Source organism: Rattus norvegicus, chromosome 2 (genome assembly GCF_036323735.1).
Source record: "Rattus norvegicus strain BN/NHsdMcwi chromosome 2, GRCr8, whole genome shotgun sequence".
NCBI lineage: Eukaryota > Metazoa > Chordata > Mammalia > Rodentia > Muridae > Rattus > Rattus norvegicus.
In genome coordinates, this window is record NC_086020.1 from 236,388,768 (window position 1) to 236,404,962 (window position 16,195).

Below are 16,195 nucleotides of genomic sequence, written 5' to 3' on the forward strand. Positions count from 1 at the left end.
TCACACACAGAGCCGGAGCAAGAACAGACGTGCATTGCATCACTCTGAGAAGAATCCATTGAGATGCCTCCATTGCAGAGATGCTCCGGTCCTGAGAAGTATGTGCTTCACTGAGACACTAATGGCCTTTTAGGACCCCACAGTTCTGGCACCTTCTTACCTTGCTAATGCCTATGATTAGTTAATCCACCCTGGTCTGACCCTGAGAGAACCTGTCTGATGTTGTCCTGCCGCATAAAACAGTCACTCTACTGCCAGAGGAAACGTCTGTTTTCCCTCCGAATTCATCACGGGGAGGTTGTTCTTCCTAATGGGTTTAGAGTCTGAACTTTCATAAAAGGCACCTTATCTCCCTGGCTCTCTCATATGTCTTCATCTGTTCTATTGACTCTCTCTGATGGAATATACCAGCCGGCGCTGCAAAGTGCTTTTTAATACTTTAGTAAACAGTTGAGAAAGAAACCTCATTACAGATAAAGTGAGAAGTGAGGTTGGACAGCCCATTCATCTTACTCAGGATGAAATAAGGGCTATTGTTCAATTAGGCTAAAGTACATTCTCTCATGTTTCCTTCCTGACGTCTTGTTTGGGAGCAGGGGTGGGGGGAGCGGGTGGCACGGAGAGTAAGCTTCTGAGCTACTGCCCAGGAACATGCAGCAGAGTGGGACCTGGTGAGCAGGGGCACCGGGTTCAACAGCTGCTCCCACAGAAGCAGCTGTGAATCAATTTCTGCCACAGGAAGCCAGGCTGGGGGTCCCTGGGAGAGAGCATGCCCAGTCTTTCCTCCATCCTGGCCGGCAGGGGGTTTTCTTTAGTTTGCTGGGGGAAGGAAAATGGAAGGAGCTGGTGGTTGGTGCTGGGAGACGAGGGTGGCTTTAAGGGAAGAGTAGTTGGAAAGTCAATCTGGTCTACACCTAAAATAGATAAACTACACATCTGCCTTTGCTCTTTAGCCACTAATCATAGCAACATTTTGGTATAATTTTAATGGGGGAGGGAGGGGAGAGGTGTTGGGTCAGGTACAGAGGCCAGGAAAGGAGGAGGAGGAGGAGGAGGAGGAGGAGGAGGAGGAGGAGGAGGAGGAGGAGGAGGAGGAGGAGGAGGAGGAGGAGGAGGAGAGAAACGGGAGTTGGCACATGGCTCTTTCTTAGCCTGCTAGGCTGGTTAAGAAAATGTTTCAATGTTTCTCCTTGGATTCACATTTGTTTTCAAGGAATAGGCAAAGCCCCATTTCTATGGTTAGGCTGAATTTGGTGGAGGGCCAATACAGTTGCTAGGAAGCACTGAGGTCGGGGGTAGGGGTGGGGGATGTTTTGTTTTGTTTTATTTTGAATCGGGTACAGTTTACTTTGAGATGTCTATCAAAAGTTAAACAAAAATAACCATGAGAAAAAAGACCTAAAGTCCTGAGTCATTGGAGGTCAGACCTTGTGGGTACAGACATGTGATATTTGTGCTCGTAAAGGCTGGTGTGTTAATCTTTGCACTGACTTTAGTACTTTTAAAAACATGTGTTTGCAGTCAGCCAGATGCTCTGCCCCTGAGCTCTAGCCCCTAAAATGTGCTTTGGATGGAAATAGGAAATGGTTTATTCATCCTCCATCCCTCCGTCCCTCCGTCCCTCCCTCCTTCTTCCTCTCTCTGTCTCTGTCTCTCTGTCTGTCTCTGTCTCTGTCTCTGTCTCTCTCTCTTTCTTTTTACATATGGAGGGCAGAGTTTAGTTACTCATAAAAGCCATCTTTCATGTGTTTTGGAGATAGGATCTCTTACTCGCTTACTTGGACCTGCCCCTTATGGATTAGACTAGGCAACTTGGCCAATGAGCCACATGGATCCTCCTTGTCCCCATGTCTCCAGGGATAGAATTATAAGCCTGTACCGCCCGTGTCGGCCTTTCATGTGAGTTCTGGGGATCAACTTGGGTCTTCGTGCTGTTGAGCTGAGGGGAGCTGAGTTGCTGATCTCAAGGGAATAGCTTAAAACTGAACTGTGTACCAGAGAGCTGGTAAGCTCGATTGTTCCCACGCCCATCTACATGTGGAGGTAGACTTTGGGTTCCCATGGACTCCACATGGGGTCTTCAGGACAAACGGAATGCTGGCTCTTGGGAGGGAAACCAACGGCTTTCTATGAATCCCTTGGTTAATTTTAGGGGAACACATTTCTAGATTCTCAGTTCTGACTGTCCTTACCTAATTAATATGTCAAGCCTGTGGTTATCCAATTCTTCCACTGTCTTTTAAATCCCCCGGGGTGAAGAATCATCTCCCTTCCAACTTAAAAGTTTATTAATGTGGATTGCGCCAAGGCAGCAAAAGCAGAGGCAGTCAGAGGATGCCTTGCTCCCAAGGCAGCACAGATGCCATCAGGAAGCACGGATGGTGGCTGCTCCTTTGTCATTTCAAAGGTAAACTCTTGGCAAGGCCAAGACATGCCTCTGCACCCACCCAGCCAGCCATCTGTGAATTAGGGTTGACAAGTGAGATCGTTGTCTTCAGGGCGGACATTCAAATGCTCATCTGAACTGAAAAATAGAAGTCAGACTTTCCGACAGAAAATAATCTGGCTTTGATGATTGGTTTACAATGAGAAACGGATTTGCCAAATGTATAGTTGATATCCTGTATAAATTGAATATCTAAGTATATATGTCTAACATTTAAAAAAATTCTGAGCCAATAGGACTGTAAAATACATAGAAAATTAAACTTAGAAGGAACATTTTTAGATGTACATTAAAGATTCTGTATACTGCACAAAGATTAGTTTTAGAAATAGATTAAAAGAATGTACAAAATGAAATTTGAAGAAAACTGTTATAGGGCTTTTGTAAGAGCATAGGCTAGGCTGAAACAACGTGAGGAAGATTCTTGACGTAGTAGGATTGAGGTTAGAGTCAAAGACTAACAGGATCGATTAACCATTGGAAAACAAGAGATGGAAAGACTGCCCAGCCCAATGTCAACATCATGTGCAAGAACTTTAAGGGTGTCCCAGCGTTGCCCACTGAGACAATCCAACCCACGCTATGGCTGGCTACTCTCCAGCCCTGGTGGTCTCTCTGCCCCGTGGTGAACCCCATGAGGCATCTGCCCAACTTCTCTGGGAGGAACCCGCTCACATTCCCAGTCATCCTGTGGAAAGCTATCACAATTCCCCGTAACCCAGTAAAATCAAAACTCTAGAGGCTTGTAATCTATCGGTCAGATTTATATCAGTAAATTCTCACAAAACCCTCACACGATGAACTCAGAGCCAATTGGTATGGATACGAGCTGCCCACCTAGATTGGACAAATTGTCCTGTATTATTCTATCCCTTCTATGATATTCATTGCCACCTGTGGCTATTTCAAGCCACGTGGATCTGGTTCATCTTCTTCCTCCATCTTCTCTGTCCTTCTGTCTGTCTGTCCCCTGCCCTCTCTCTCTGAAATGCTCAGCCTTGCCTCCATTTTTCATTGCCCATCCACAGACTCTGGTCTTATATTTCACCTGCCGTCCCGCGCATGGACAGCAGTCTACATGTGCCAGCGCTGCCCACTGTGGTGGCAATGCCATTATCAGCTCCATCTTGGGACAAGAAGAGATAGCACATCGAGGGTGTTAACTTTGGCACCTATCGGCCTGGCAACAGTTAATACATTGGCGCAGAAGGCGAGGGAGGGCAAACTGAGCAGCTGAACAGGAGGTGAGGAGGCTTAGAGACATCCCAGGAAGGGATCTCTTGGTGTTTTTAAGTAGAATATGTTGCTTTCCCTCTGAATTCTCATGAAAATATTTCCATTCTTTAATTACAGAATGTCTCTCATGCCACAACAACTCCTTGTTTGTATGTCAGTCTCTTCTAATCTATAAACTCTTGAAGAACACAGGCTCTGTTTTACCCATCTTTGTAATTTCAGCCTCTAGCTCATCTTGCCTCGAGTGACAAGATCTTTATAAAGTTTTGATTAATGATGAAGGGATGAACGAAAGAAACCCAAGAGGAAAACCAAGAGGGCTGGCAGGAGAAAAAGGAGCGTCTTCCTAAATATCAGGGGCTCTTGGTCAACAAGCTAAGTAGTTCATGAAGCCAAGGCACTGGGGTATGATCACGCCAGTGAAGAGGGAGGGATAGTAAATATGAGTGAACTTTGTCTTCAGTTCATGTGCACACGTGTGTATACGCATGTATAGGTATGTATACACATGTAAAGGTGTGTATTTGATTTATATTTGTTCTGAATGAAAAGTGGATTTCTAACAAGCACAGTGAAATAAATTTTGGAAACACCAGAGTCCATTTTGTTGCCTGGTAGTAACAGAGATGGCGGTGTAGCAAGCGAGGTCAGTCGATGGCTGTGGGACAGTGGGAAGCAAGAGTAAGAGAGCCTCGATGTCTGATTGGCTACAGTCAAAAGATCTCCATGACTCTGCACAGAAGATATTGAAGCATATCAGTACAGCTCTTGCAAACCTGAAGTAGCTGTCTGTCAACTCACAAATTTCCCTCCCTTTACTAGTAGTCACTGGTGGGCTCCTCTGCCTGATGGTCTGTGCAGGTGGCCTTGCACAAAGAGCTTGGGTCAATGAACCGGAGTAGAGTGGACTTTTGTCTCCTTTAGGCTGGGGCTTGTAATGTCTGGTGTGAAACCATTTAAAATTTTCATTCTTTCTGTGTGGAATCTGGAAAGGTTTAAGTTACCAATTTTCCTGTGAGTCTGAGCTCTGAAGTGAGGGGATTGGGGATTTGGGGAAGGGCTCCTTGGCCAACCTCTGGTGAACAGGCAGGATGATCAAGAGGAAACTGTCTTAAGCATTTGGGAGTTGGGGATCACTGATTGTCACAGCAAAGCATATCCTAGCCTAACAGAGATGGTAGTAAAATCACCAAGCTAGAACAGGGATGCACTGCTCTCCTTTAGGGGTTGAAGATGCTCTTGGCTAGTGGGTAAGATCTGTGGGAAGAAATGATTATGAGTTGAGAACCCAGAAAAAAAAGTTCCATTATTCAAGAACATTAGACCTAGAATTGTCACAAATCTAGAGATGACCTCTGCCTCCCTCTCTATGCTTGGTCTCTCAGCTGGGGCAGTGTGAGCCATCTGCTTTTTTTTTTTTTCTTTTTTGTGTTAGGCAGCATTACCCACTCCATAATGTCCAGTCTAATCTACCTGGAGAACAGGGTATCCTTCTGTAGCAGAAGCATTTTTTTTTTTGCAGACATTATTAAGGCTGAACATTTGAGATGGGAAAATCATGCCAGCTTATCCAGGGTCCAGTCTAGCCACATGGGTCTTTTGAAATGGAACTGATATGGCATCATGAAAAGACTTCAAGCCTCTCTTGCTGCCCGTGATGAAGGAAGAGAGGACGCCAGCGATGTCAGCACAAGCGCATGAGCAGAGGCCATTGTTTGTTTCCCTATTAGGGCTTTCAGCGATCGACACAGCCCTGCTAGTCACTGTTAGCCCAGCACGATGCATGTCAGACTTCTGACCTACCGAACTATTGGGCAGTTTGTATTTTTTTTAAGCCACCAAGTTTATGTCCACTTGTTACAGAGCGGGAGGAAAACTAACATACTGCCCTCACTCCGGCTCCCCCGTGACCTTGTTTCTATTTCCCCCTCTTTCTGAATGCTTCCCAGTCTCGCTGATAAACCTGTTTTCAAAGCTCAGCCCCAATCTCAGTGGAGTCACTCGAATACCCCTGGAGCTGGAGGGACACCCGTTCAACAGCCAGGCTCAGGCTCCGCTCACAGCTTGTCATGTTTACCCGGCTGTGGGATCTTCCGTGGTTTCCAGCATGTCTCATCTGTGTGACTCACACACACATGGCGTGCAGGAGTGATGATGAAGCAGCGCTTTCTGGAAACAGCAAGTCGTGTGGCGTCTTTTTATTTTCTTTAAGCCATTTGGCCACTGCAGCTGCCGGAGGATGTCTGAGGCATCGGTCCGACAATAGAAACATTTAATGCAGTAGTCTTCTCTCTCAGTGCCCCTGCTAGCTGTGAAGTTCTTTGCCATGCACAGATCTTATGGGTCTAAGTTAGTTAAGGTGATGCCATCCCCCCTTCTAGTGAATGGTTTAGAAATGACCAGAGAAAGATGATCTAAAAGACTCTTTACAGAATGAGATGGCAGAAGAGAAGAGATCTTTTTTTTTCTTAAGGTTAAATACAATTTTATGGGAAGGGAGGGGATCTTCTTTAGGGCAGTGGTCATGCATTAGGTAAAAGCAGGGGGGAGGGGGTTGCTTGTTTTCTTTTTCTTTTCTTACACATTAAGTCGGTGATGTCAGCGAGGATCTTAATTTACTTCTCATGCTTTGCTTAGACAAGATAATGCACTTAGGCCTGCTTAGCTGGGCTCACATGCTTGGCTGCCTCTCAAAGATCCTTTGGTTTGGGGCAGGGGTAGGACAGGGTGTTCCCAGGCAGCCTTATCAGTACCAGACAGCACCCAGACTGTGGCCTCAATCATGCACGTCCTCTTTCATAAGAACTTTAAAAGGCCAGATCTGCTGACAGAGCTGTTAGGTCCCACAAGCCACCTTCCAGGGACGACTGGACATCCACTAGGAGCAGGAGCTTTGGGCTCAACCATTACCATCCCTGAACTGTTTAGTGGAGGGAAAAGCGTGGGTCGGGTAGTCCAAACAGGCTGTAGAGGAGGATGACTCTTCAACTGTACATTTGCCCGAGAACTCAGACTTTCCTTCTCTGAATCAAAGTGCACAGACATTACTTAAAGAGACTGTGTTCTCCGTCCCTCCAAGGTGCGTAGTCAGCGTCATTCTTGATGCATAGGAGAGAAGATACTTCATATGGTGGAGGACAGGGTGCTAGGGCTTATTTCTTCCATGAAACTCTAGTGAATTCACTCAATATGCTTACTGAGTGCCTGCTGTAGGACAGGTACTCTGATAGGTAGGTACTGGTTATACGGTGGTACACATGTGAAGTCATGTTTTAAGGGAATTTACATTCTAATGTAGATTCAGCATGCACACACACACACACACACACACACACACACACACACACACACACACACACGATGTTCTCTCCACAGATATTGGAGAAAAGATGGGACCAACCTACTAGAAGGGGAAACTACTAACGTTTGGAAGAGTGTGACCATATGGAAACATGCAAGGGGTTGGTCTGCCGCTACTTATATTCAGATGCTGAATTGTGTGCCCCAAGGTCTGGTTGCTTCGAGATGAGTGGATTCTCACGTATACCACCAGCCTTTGTTGCATAAACCTTGCTCCCCAATGAAAAACCACAGGTTAAACGAAACTGCTGACAGCCAATTACTGGGGGAATAGAGAGAGTTTGTGTTACTGAGATGGGGGTCACAAGTTGGGAAGAGGGAGAAAGAAAAGGAATGCAGAGAAGATGGAGAGAACGGGAGGTCTCCATTAGTTGTGATGTCTTCCCAAGACGCCAGACTGCTGAGTCAGAAATGAACCCAGAGTTTCAAACAGCAAGTATTTGGGGAGCACAGATGAGGAGGTTGTCAGGCAAGTGATAAAGATTTAGACTGGGGGTGATCCCCCACTAACTGTGCAGAGCTTAATAAATAAAAACTATAGTTCGAGTCTCATTCATTTGAAGCTAAACATGCATAGGCTTAATTGTAATATTTTACAGAAGTGGACCTGGGTCCTAGCTGTTTTCTGCTCTTTCCCATATAGCAAAGCCTGAAAAAACAATGCAGGCTGTTCTCAGTTCTAACAGGGAACTCGTGATCCCTGAGCACATCCCTGTCTCCCTGGGGCCATGGTCAGGAAGTGCTCTAGGATGGTCTTGAAGTCACTATCCAGGAAGATCTAGGAGTCTGGTGACAAAGCCATGATCTTGACCTACTGGAAGGACAGAATCACCAGGCTGTGGTCTGGGTGCTGCAACTCTTTCCTAAGAACATTTGTCACTTCACATGCTACCCCCACACACACCCTCTCCCGCAGCTTAGGCTCAAGGCTTAAGTCTCCAAACTTTCTGTTCACAGAACATTTACTCTGGTCCCCATGGCCGCTCTCAGCCAAGAGGAATTTCTAACAGTTGTGCTTATTAAGTAGGTAAATCCAGATAACTTAATAGTAGTAATTTGTGCACGGTCTGACAGATGCCTCTGTGTTTCCCTTGGAATTTTAAAAATGCTCCGAAGTACTCCCGTGGGTTTACTGTCGAGTGCGTAGCGTATGCTTGGTCTCCAGGGCTTGAGGCATAGACAGTGCTATTACGGTACAAATGGTCCTTATCAGGGATAACTTATCATCAGCCCCGAATGCCAGATGCATCCATCTGGTTTGCAGGAGAGTGGGCGAAGCCTAAGGAGACAGAGAGTAGAGAGATTTCGTTTTAGAGGGAATGGGGGTGAGGGCAGGTGTTAGGCCAGGAGTGATGGAGACGTGTTCCAGCACGCCCGTGTTCTTGAAATTCTGACGGTGTTCACCCCGGCCCTACCTCAGTCTTTGCTCTAGCAGTGTTGCTCCCCCCTCGTGCCTGCAGTGCAGACTGCTTTCGCCTCCCACTCTAAGAGTAAACCTTGGCCAGGCGCTCGCTCGCTCTGTCTCTCTCTCTCTCTCTTCCTCTCATGAGTCCCCAACAACAAACAAAAGCTCAAGTCTACCAATGCTTACTTTTTTAAATCAGTGTGCTATCCCTCATTCCCAGCAAAGTTAAAGTAGGAAAGACAAGGTGTGTCTTAGATCGGGTAAAATATCTGAATCGGCGTCTATGGTGGCTGGGCGTTCAGCTCGGCGTGATTTATATGTATCGTTGATAGCCTCCCTTCTATACCTACACCCGCTGAGAATTTCTGCACGACTAGGATGTATTCGGGACTTTGCCACCTCACCAATTCGTTCATCTCTTAGTTTTAAGTTTCTCCATTCAGGACATTGGATTCAAGACAAGCGTTCAAGACAAGGATGTGCAGAGGGATATCGTTGTTTGTAAGGTGACCGGAAGCGTGTGTGACAGAAAAGGGAGAAGGAAGAAGCTAATCAGTGCAAACGATCGGCCACCACTTTGGACTTCCCTGCTCTAGACTGTGGGTACCACTGAGTCCTTCATGATGGCACTGGAGCTGTCCATCCACAGGGCATTTGTCCAGTGGTTCCCATTTACTGTAGATTCAGAATTATCCCTGGAGATTTTAGCCACTCCCTTTGCCTGGATGACCCTGTGTGTTGTAGACATTTTCAATCCCAATTGGGGGTTCTACCCCGCCTTTGACCATTTAGTTCCTGGATAAAAGACACACACAGCCTTTATATTTACAGTAAGCCTCACCCAGCACTAGAGCTTGGTGGATCTCTACCCCCTATGCTACTAAAATCTACTTCCCTATCAATAACCCTGAATTATTCCTTACTATGTTTCATCTGGGCTGCTCTTAACTGCAGTTGGCCAGCCCTCAGGGCCTTGTTTTAATGGCTCACCCAACCCATGGTGACTCCTTCCTCCTCCACCTTCTTATCCTTCATTCTTAACCCTGAGCCTGGGAAACCTAAACCCCACCTATAACTGTTCTGTCCAGATACTGACCGTTGGCATCTTTATTTACCAATCAGAAATAATGTGGGGGCAGGGTCATTTGGTCTGTGTGCAGACTCTAGGTCTTGCCGGGGCCCTGCACCTCCCTCCCCACTTATCGTTACAACAGACGGCAAGGTCAATCCTCAACAGGACTGAAGGGTAGACTGCAGTTATACAGAAAGTCACCAGATAAAAGATGAAGGGAGTGCATGATGGAAATTCCTTAATGGCCGTAACTGTGGTTAGGAGGAGGGACCCAAGCCTGTGAGAAACACAGGTGACGCTGAGGCTTCTCTTGTGATGAGGTGAGGTACTGAAGTACGTCTCCATCACTTGCTACGCCTAAATTTCTGCAGCTTTGAGGCTATTAGGTACAGACACACATCTGGCTGCTAGTCCCAGCTTCTCCAGTCACCATCAGTCTCCAGCCTCATAACAGACATCTGAGCCAAAAGGACCCAGCCCAGCTCTTCCCAAGTTCTTAATACACACACATTTTGAGAGCAAATTGCTTTTTTAAGACACTAAATTTTGTCCTACTTTGCCTGTCTCTCAAGTCAGTCCTAACCATAGACACAGCCATTACATACTTCTGACTCTGAGCAGTGGACTGAAAGTCTACCGCTGTAGATGCAAATCTCCTCATGTGAAGGGCTCCAGGCCATCAGCACAGTAATCACAGACTCAAACCCCAGGAGAGGGTTTATTATCATTCATTCCACATGTGTGTGCTAAACACCCACTACGCAGTAAGGACTACGCTAGAATTAAGTAAAGCTTACGTTCTACTCATGGATCTCAGGGAATACTGCAGGATGGGAGAGACAAACACGAGATATACAGTCAAACTCTGATGAAAAAGAGCTGGGTGCATTTAGGAAAAAATGAACAAAGGAGCAGCCATGCATCTGACAGGAGCAGAGTCAGGGCAGGGCCCTCTGAGACAGAGACGTGTAGGTTCTCACTTAAAGACTGGGAAGGCACAGGCACTGGGAAGACGGTGGCATTGGAAGCTGCTTCAGTAGGGCCTTGAAGCCAATAGAACTTTCTAGGTGGAATAATCTTGTTCAGCCTTGCTGTGAGCGGTAGGTGTGACCCAGGTCTGTTCTACCTGTTTTGCATCTCGTTTGAGCTGTGTTTCCAGGGCCAAGTCTTCCCTCGGAGCTGTCAAAAGCCTCAAAGGCTTAGCTTACTGGACCCACACACTACAAGCCCTGCTTATCATTCTGTTGCTGTGATTAGGTATGGGCCATGTAGCTCTCAGCCCTAAATGGGATTTCTTTATGAAACCCCTTCCGCTAAGGCTCAGGGATCTACTTGAAAGAGGAGATGGATTGTTAGAGCCAGGGGTGGTGAATAAAACCAAGGAAACAGAATTCTTCAGCGACAGCAGGACCGAGGCACACATGAACTCAGAGAGACTGTGGCAGCAGGCACACAGGACATGCACAGGCTCACATCGGACAGAATCCCAGAGCGAGGAAGGAGAAGTGGACACAAGGTCCCACCCCTAATGAAGAAGCCATTTGCAGTTGATACCTGCTGTGGGGTGGTAAATTGATTTTCTCCAGTGGAACGACCCTGGGTATTCCAGCCACACTCCAGAGCAGGCCCCATGCTCAAGAGCAGTTGGCCAGCAAGCATCAAACGGATTCCATGTTTTACGTGTGCTTTTTGTTTCAGTATTTTCTGTCTTTTTCTTTTCAGCTTTTAGTTTTGTTGGGAGAAAGAGAGAAAGAGTGTGGGGTTGGGGGGCATGAGGCCCTCGTTATAAGGTCTGCTGTTACAGTAGGACAAAAGAAACAAATGCACTTAACATTCCATGTACAAAGGTCACTGGACAAGCCTACACTCACCAGACAGAGGAGAACACTCTTCCGACACAGCTAAGAGAAGGATGCACACGTTGCCCTCGGGAGAAATCTAGTACACCAAGTGACTTCAGGATATCTATCCTCAGCTATGGTAACTCTTTCCCGAGTACCCATGTTTTATCTGTCGATTGTCCTCTACATTGAACCTGACCTGGTGTTCCCCCACACTGCCATCTGGGTTGGGTCCCTTCACCTACTCTTCAGCCACCTGCCAGTCCTTGCCAGTACTCACCTTGCGTGGTCCTCCATTTTGTCTGACTAATTGCACCGCGCTTAGCTGTCTCAGCTGTGGCATGCCGATGTGATGGAAAGTTAGGGATCTGGCAAAAAGATATTCTGTGGAGAAAAAGAAAATCATTTAGGCTAATTAAAGCACTAAAGAATAATTGGATTGGAACAGGATCATAAAACTCACTTACCTTATTGGGATAGCATGAAACCTAGCTACTTGGTATTCATGGTTTGAGCGACAAAAGAAAAATTGTTATTGATTTACATATAATCTGTTTGTTGTATCTTCTAAAAGCCTCTGTAAGTTCTATATATCAGGGGAGGATGAAATCGGATGTCTGTCCCTTTTGGATCTATTATAAAAAAAAAAAAGACAATCAAAGAAAAACATCAGTGGTGGCAAAGATAGCAGCGCTTCTCTTGGCCGTGTGTGGAAAAGAGAGATCTGGCTCTGAGCTAGACATCATGAAGAACTGCCTTTTAGTCAGTAAAGCACCATCGCGTCCACAGAGCGCGGCTCATTAGATTTTTGATGAGAGCTTTGAAAGGGCATCTGTTTCAGTTCCTCTCATTTGTTGTGGTTTCGTCCTGGCCACTCTCCCCACCCCTGTGAAGGAGGGTCTCACAGTAAACTGTGGCCTGCTCTTCGTTCCAGTCACTCGGGGCCCTCTTGGTTGGCGGCCTGTGTTTTCCTTGGACCGACTGCTTCCTTCCATTTTGCCTGAACTTCTGAGTTTACCAAAGCGGAAACAAGAGCAGGGGCTGAGTCCGTGTGTCCTGTCTCTCACTGGTGATGCCGGCGAAAGGGTTGTCGGGAAGGGGCCTGGAATCATGCTCTTCATTAGTGGACGTGAAGAACCAACCAGCCTCCATTTTAGGCTTAAAAGCCACCCTATAGTAAAGACAAGCTCAGCTCACTCCTGTTTATGATTAAACCTGTTTCTCCAGGAATGGCAATAATTTCTTTGTCTCATTATTTCTAACCACCTTGCGACCCTGCCTTTGTTTCGAAGGTTCTAAGACCCCGCCCCTCTGTGACTAACTTGCTGTGACTACCCGTTGTGGTTTCCTTGTTTTGGTCAACTGTTATATTTTGCTCCTGTAACCTGGCTTTTATCTCTTTTGGAATCCCCCTACCCCTGAGCTTTAAAAACACTTCCTGCTCACATCCAAGGTTGGCCTTTCCAACCCCACCTCAGGGGGAGGCGGGCCATGTACACACATGAAGTTTGCCAAGACGATTTGGGGAGGAGGCTTTTCTCCTCTCATCTTGGGGATTAACAGAGGCAAGGGGAAGTTCTATCTCAAAGTTCAGAAGCAAAATTCATTTCCTTCTAACTCACTATGGTCATGACAGCCATACGTGTGCTGTGCGTGCGTCCGTGCGTGCGTGCGTGCGTTCGTGCAAAAGGATATGGCACAATCTAGAGATGATAATCACAGGAGGACATGCACAGGGGGAGGGGACCAAAAGGACAAAGTACCCAGGCATCTCATTTCATTGCCACAAGTGGTCTGGAAGTGGGAATTTGTATAATCCTTGTTCATGCAGGAGTCCTGCCAGGGGAGCAAGGAGAAGCCTCATGGAGGAAGCTTACTCTCTAGTGGAAGAAGCCCCATCATCCCTTGCGGAAATCCCGTTGACCCTTCCTGTGCACCGACAGCTTCCTCTTCTGAAGCTCACGTGAAGAGCATCACCCTCTTCACTATCTGAAGGGAACAGAGGAATGGATAGTAAAGCCAGACTATGTTAGACAGCATAGCACTGATTGGCTTATCTGCAGTGGGCCAAGACGGCAGACGCTAGGCACCTTGGGAGTGCACCTATAGGTGAGTGCAAAATGACTGACCTCGTGTGTCTGGAGGACCCCAAAGCAAACAGTGATGTAATCTGCTATATACCCATTCCTGCTAAAGTGCTGCTTTTGTGGGATTCCGTGTGAATACGTCCTTGAGGTCAGAAGGCTTCACCTTCGCTTTCACTTTTTGCATTTGCTGGTCTGTGTAGGGCTGTGTGTGCTCACCTATGCGCCAGCCAGCATGAGTGCCTGTGCCCACTGTGTATAGCCCGTTTATGCAGGCGTGTGCCCAGGTGTCTGCCAGCATCCGGTTTAGCAACCTGTGTGCTGTGAACAAAGAATGTCTTACTTGCCTAACTCGTATTCCTTATAACCTCCTGGGGTCCCGTGACCCGCCTTCCTTCACGAGGTGGGCTCTTGGACCTCTATGGAGCTCCCATCCTGCCCTCTCAACACCTTTCCACACAGGGATTCCCACCTGTGTGCTCTGAGAGTTGACTACACTGCAGAGTAAGTAAAGCACCCCCTCCCCCGACCCCCACCCCATCTTTGGGAAAATGAGGTCAATTGACTTCTGTATGTTTCCTTTTTATTTTTTTACCCTTGTGTGTGCACATGTATGCAAGTGCTCATGGGGCAAGAGGACGACGTTGGATGTCATTCCGGAGGAACTGCCCACTTATTTGATTCAGACTCCTTCATTGATCTTCTAGGCTTGCTGGTGACTCAGGGACTCTCTGGCTTTTGCTTCCCCAGCTCTGGGGTTACAAGTGTGCATTACCACCACACATGGTTTCTATTTTTTGTCTGTTTTGTTTTTCTTGGCAGTAGGGAATTGGGTCTTCATGCTTGCGAGGCAAGCCCTTTACCAGTGCAGCTGCATCTCTAGTTCTCTCTGCTTGAGCGTCATAGTGTACTGGCTGCCTGCAGCTGCTGTGAAGTTTAAATATGGCGGTGTGTGGAGTGCTGTCGAGAGTTTGTTAAGTGCCCATGACAAGAGCATCTACCCCATTCACCAGGCACTAGTGGAGAGCTCCTCACCCATGTTCTCGCAGATGGCCTTGGTTAAGCCCACAGTGTCACAGAATGACTCAAACAGATGTGAATGTGAGAAAGGGAGTTGCAGAGGGCGGGAGGTAGGGTGAAGGGGGAGATACACAATAGAAGGTGGGGGTGACAGAAATCAGAATGAGCCATGTACAGGGGTGAAACTGTCCACAAACCAAGTTGAATAAAAATTTCCTACTAAAATGTCATTGCATAGATCTAAGTAGCGTGAATGGATTCAGAGGAATTGAAGGGTCTCCCAGAATGCTGCACGGTTCTTGTTTGGCCGCGCTATCAATTTCTAGGCACATTATATATAGATTTAAAAGATTTTGGTGCACGCACCTGGAGCCTCACCAGCATTTGGAGTTTATGAATGCGCTCTGTGTTTTAAGTAATCGACTCTCAGGAGACTCTGCTCAAGCCGCTGAGCAGGGCATAGTAGAGAGAGGAGTTTCCGGTTACTATATTGAAGGTTCAGCTAGAAGGGGTCCCCCTTAACTGTTGCAGGTTCCAGAGGGAACAAATACAAGGTAAGGAACAAGAGGAAAGGGAGCTGGCTTCCTGGAGAAGCACCCTGGACAGCAGACAGCAGGCTGTGGTGAGCTGTCTGTTCAGTTGCTATTCGAGGCTGCAGAAGGGATTAGTCACTGGTCCTGTCCATTCTAAACCTCATAGCCCCTCCCCGCCCCCGCACCCCCGGGGAGCCCTCAAGAGCAAGGGCTTGGGAATGAGATGACTGTGGCCAGAGCCCAGGCTCTCCCAGGCTGTGTGAGTTAGAGCCTTCATTTCTCCTTTTGTGGAGCACAGCGAAGAGGGATACCTGCCTCGCGGGGGGGGGGGGGGGGGGGTAGAGGGGATGGCGTAAATCACCCCCAGCAGAGAAGCGCTCTCAGTTCATGCTAAGTCACTGTGGTTATTCCTATTTCCTTTCCCTGAAGCCGAGACGTTCCTGCTCATGCGACTTTTGGGGAAGGGGGTAGGGAAAAGAGACAAAGGAAGCCCTAGCCAGACACGCCAACCGGTCCCGTGGTTCCTGCAAGCAAAGAGCAAATGGCGACAAACAGAAGAGGCCTCCAGCCTGCTGGTTTTCTAATGTGGACACAGGTCTGTCATGAGTTTGGCAAGTGTCTGCGATAGTACTCTTTGTTCCCTACAGCACTAAAGAGTTTTTAAAGAGCTTTTGGGGACTAGGGCTGCAAGTTAATAGTAGGGTGTCTTGCCCTAAAATGCAAAGCAAAACAAAACAAACCCCACAAAACTTTGAACCTCTCTGGGAGTTAGGGAGGTGACTCCTGCTGAGCAAGGAGGAGGACTCATGTTCAAATCCCCAGAGTGCGTATAAAGAGCTGGGTGTGGTGACTTGTGTTTGTAACTCTAGCACTGTGGGAGGTCGGGGTCAGGAGGATTCTGGGGCTCACTGGCCATTAGCTATCTCCAGGTTCAGTGAGAGGCACTGTCTCAGTGGAACAAGACAGAGTATGATAGACAGGACACTAGAGGCCATCTTCTTGTCTCTACACACTTACACACACAAGTTCCCATACACACACACACACACACACACACCCCCTTCAAATAAATCAATAAAATGAAAGCCTTGGAATACCCAAGAAACAATTCATAGACCCCCACGAAGCTCAAGAAGGACGACCAAAGTGTGGACGCTTCAGTCCTTCTTAAAAGGGGAAACAAAATACTCAAGGGAGG

At 47.3% G+C, this 16,195-nt stretch overlaps 1 long non-coding RNA gene across 1 annotated transcript; it reads right to left on the reverse strand.

Moving 5' to 3' along the window:
• Positions 1-1,611: 1,611 nt before the first annotated feature.
• On the reverse strand, positions 1,612-13,878 carry LOC120100963 (uncharacterized). Its single transcript, XR_005501384.2, has 3 exons — positions 11,828-13,878; positions 11,641-11,744; positions 1,612-8,321 (listed from the first exon to the last, which is right to left on the reverse strand). It is a non-coding gene; the product is annotated as an uncharacterized LOC120100963 (long non-coding RNA).
• Positions 13,879-16,195: the final 2,317 nt, after the last annotated feature.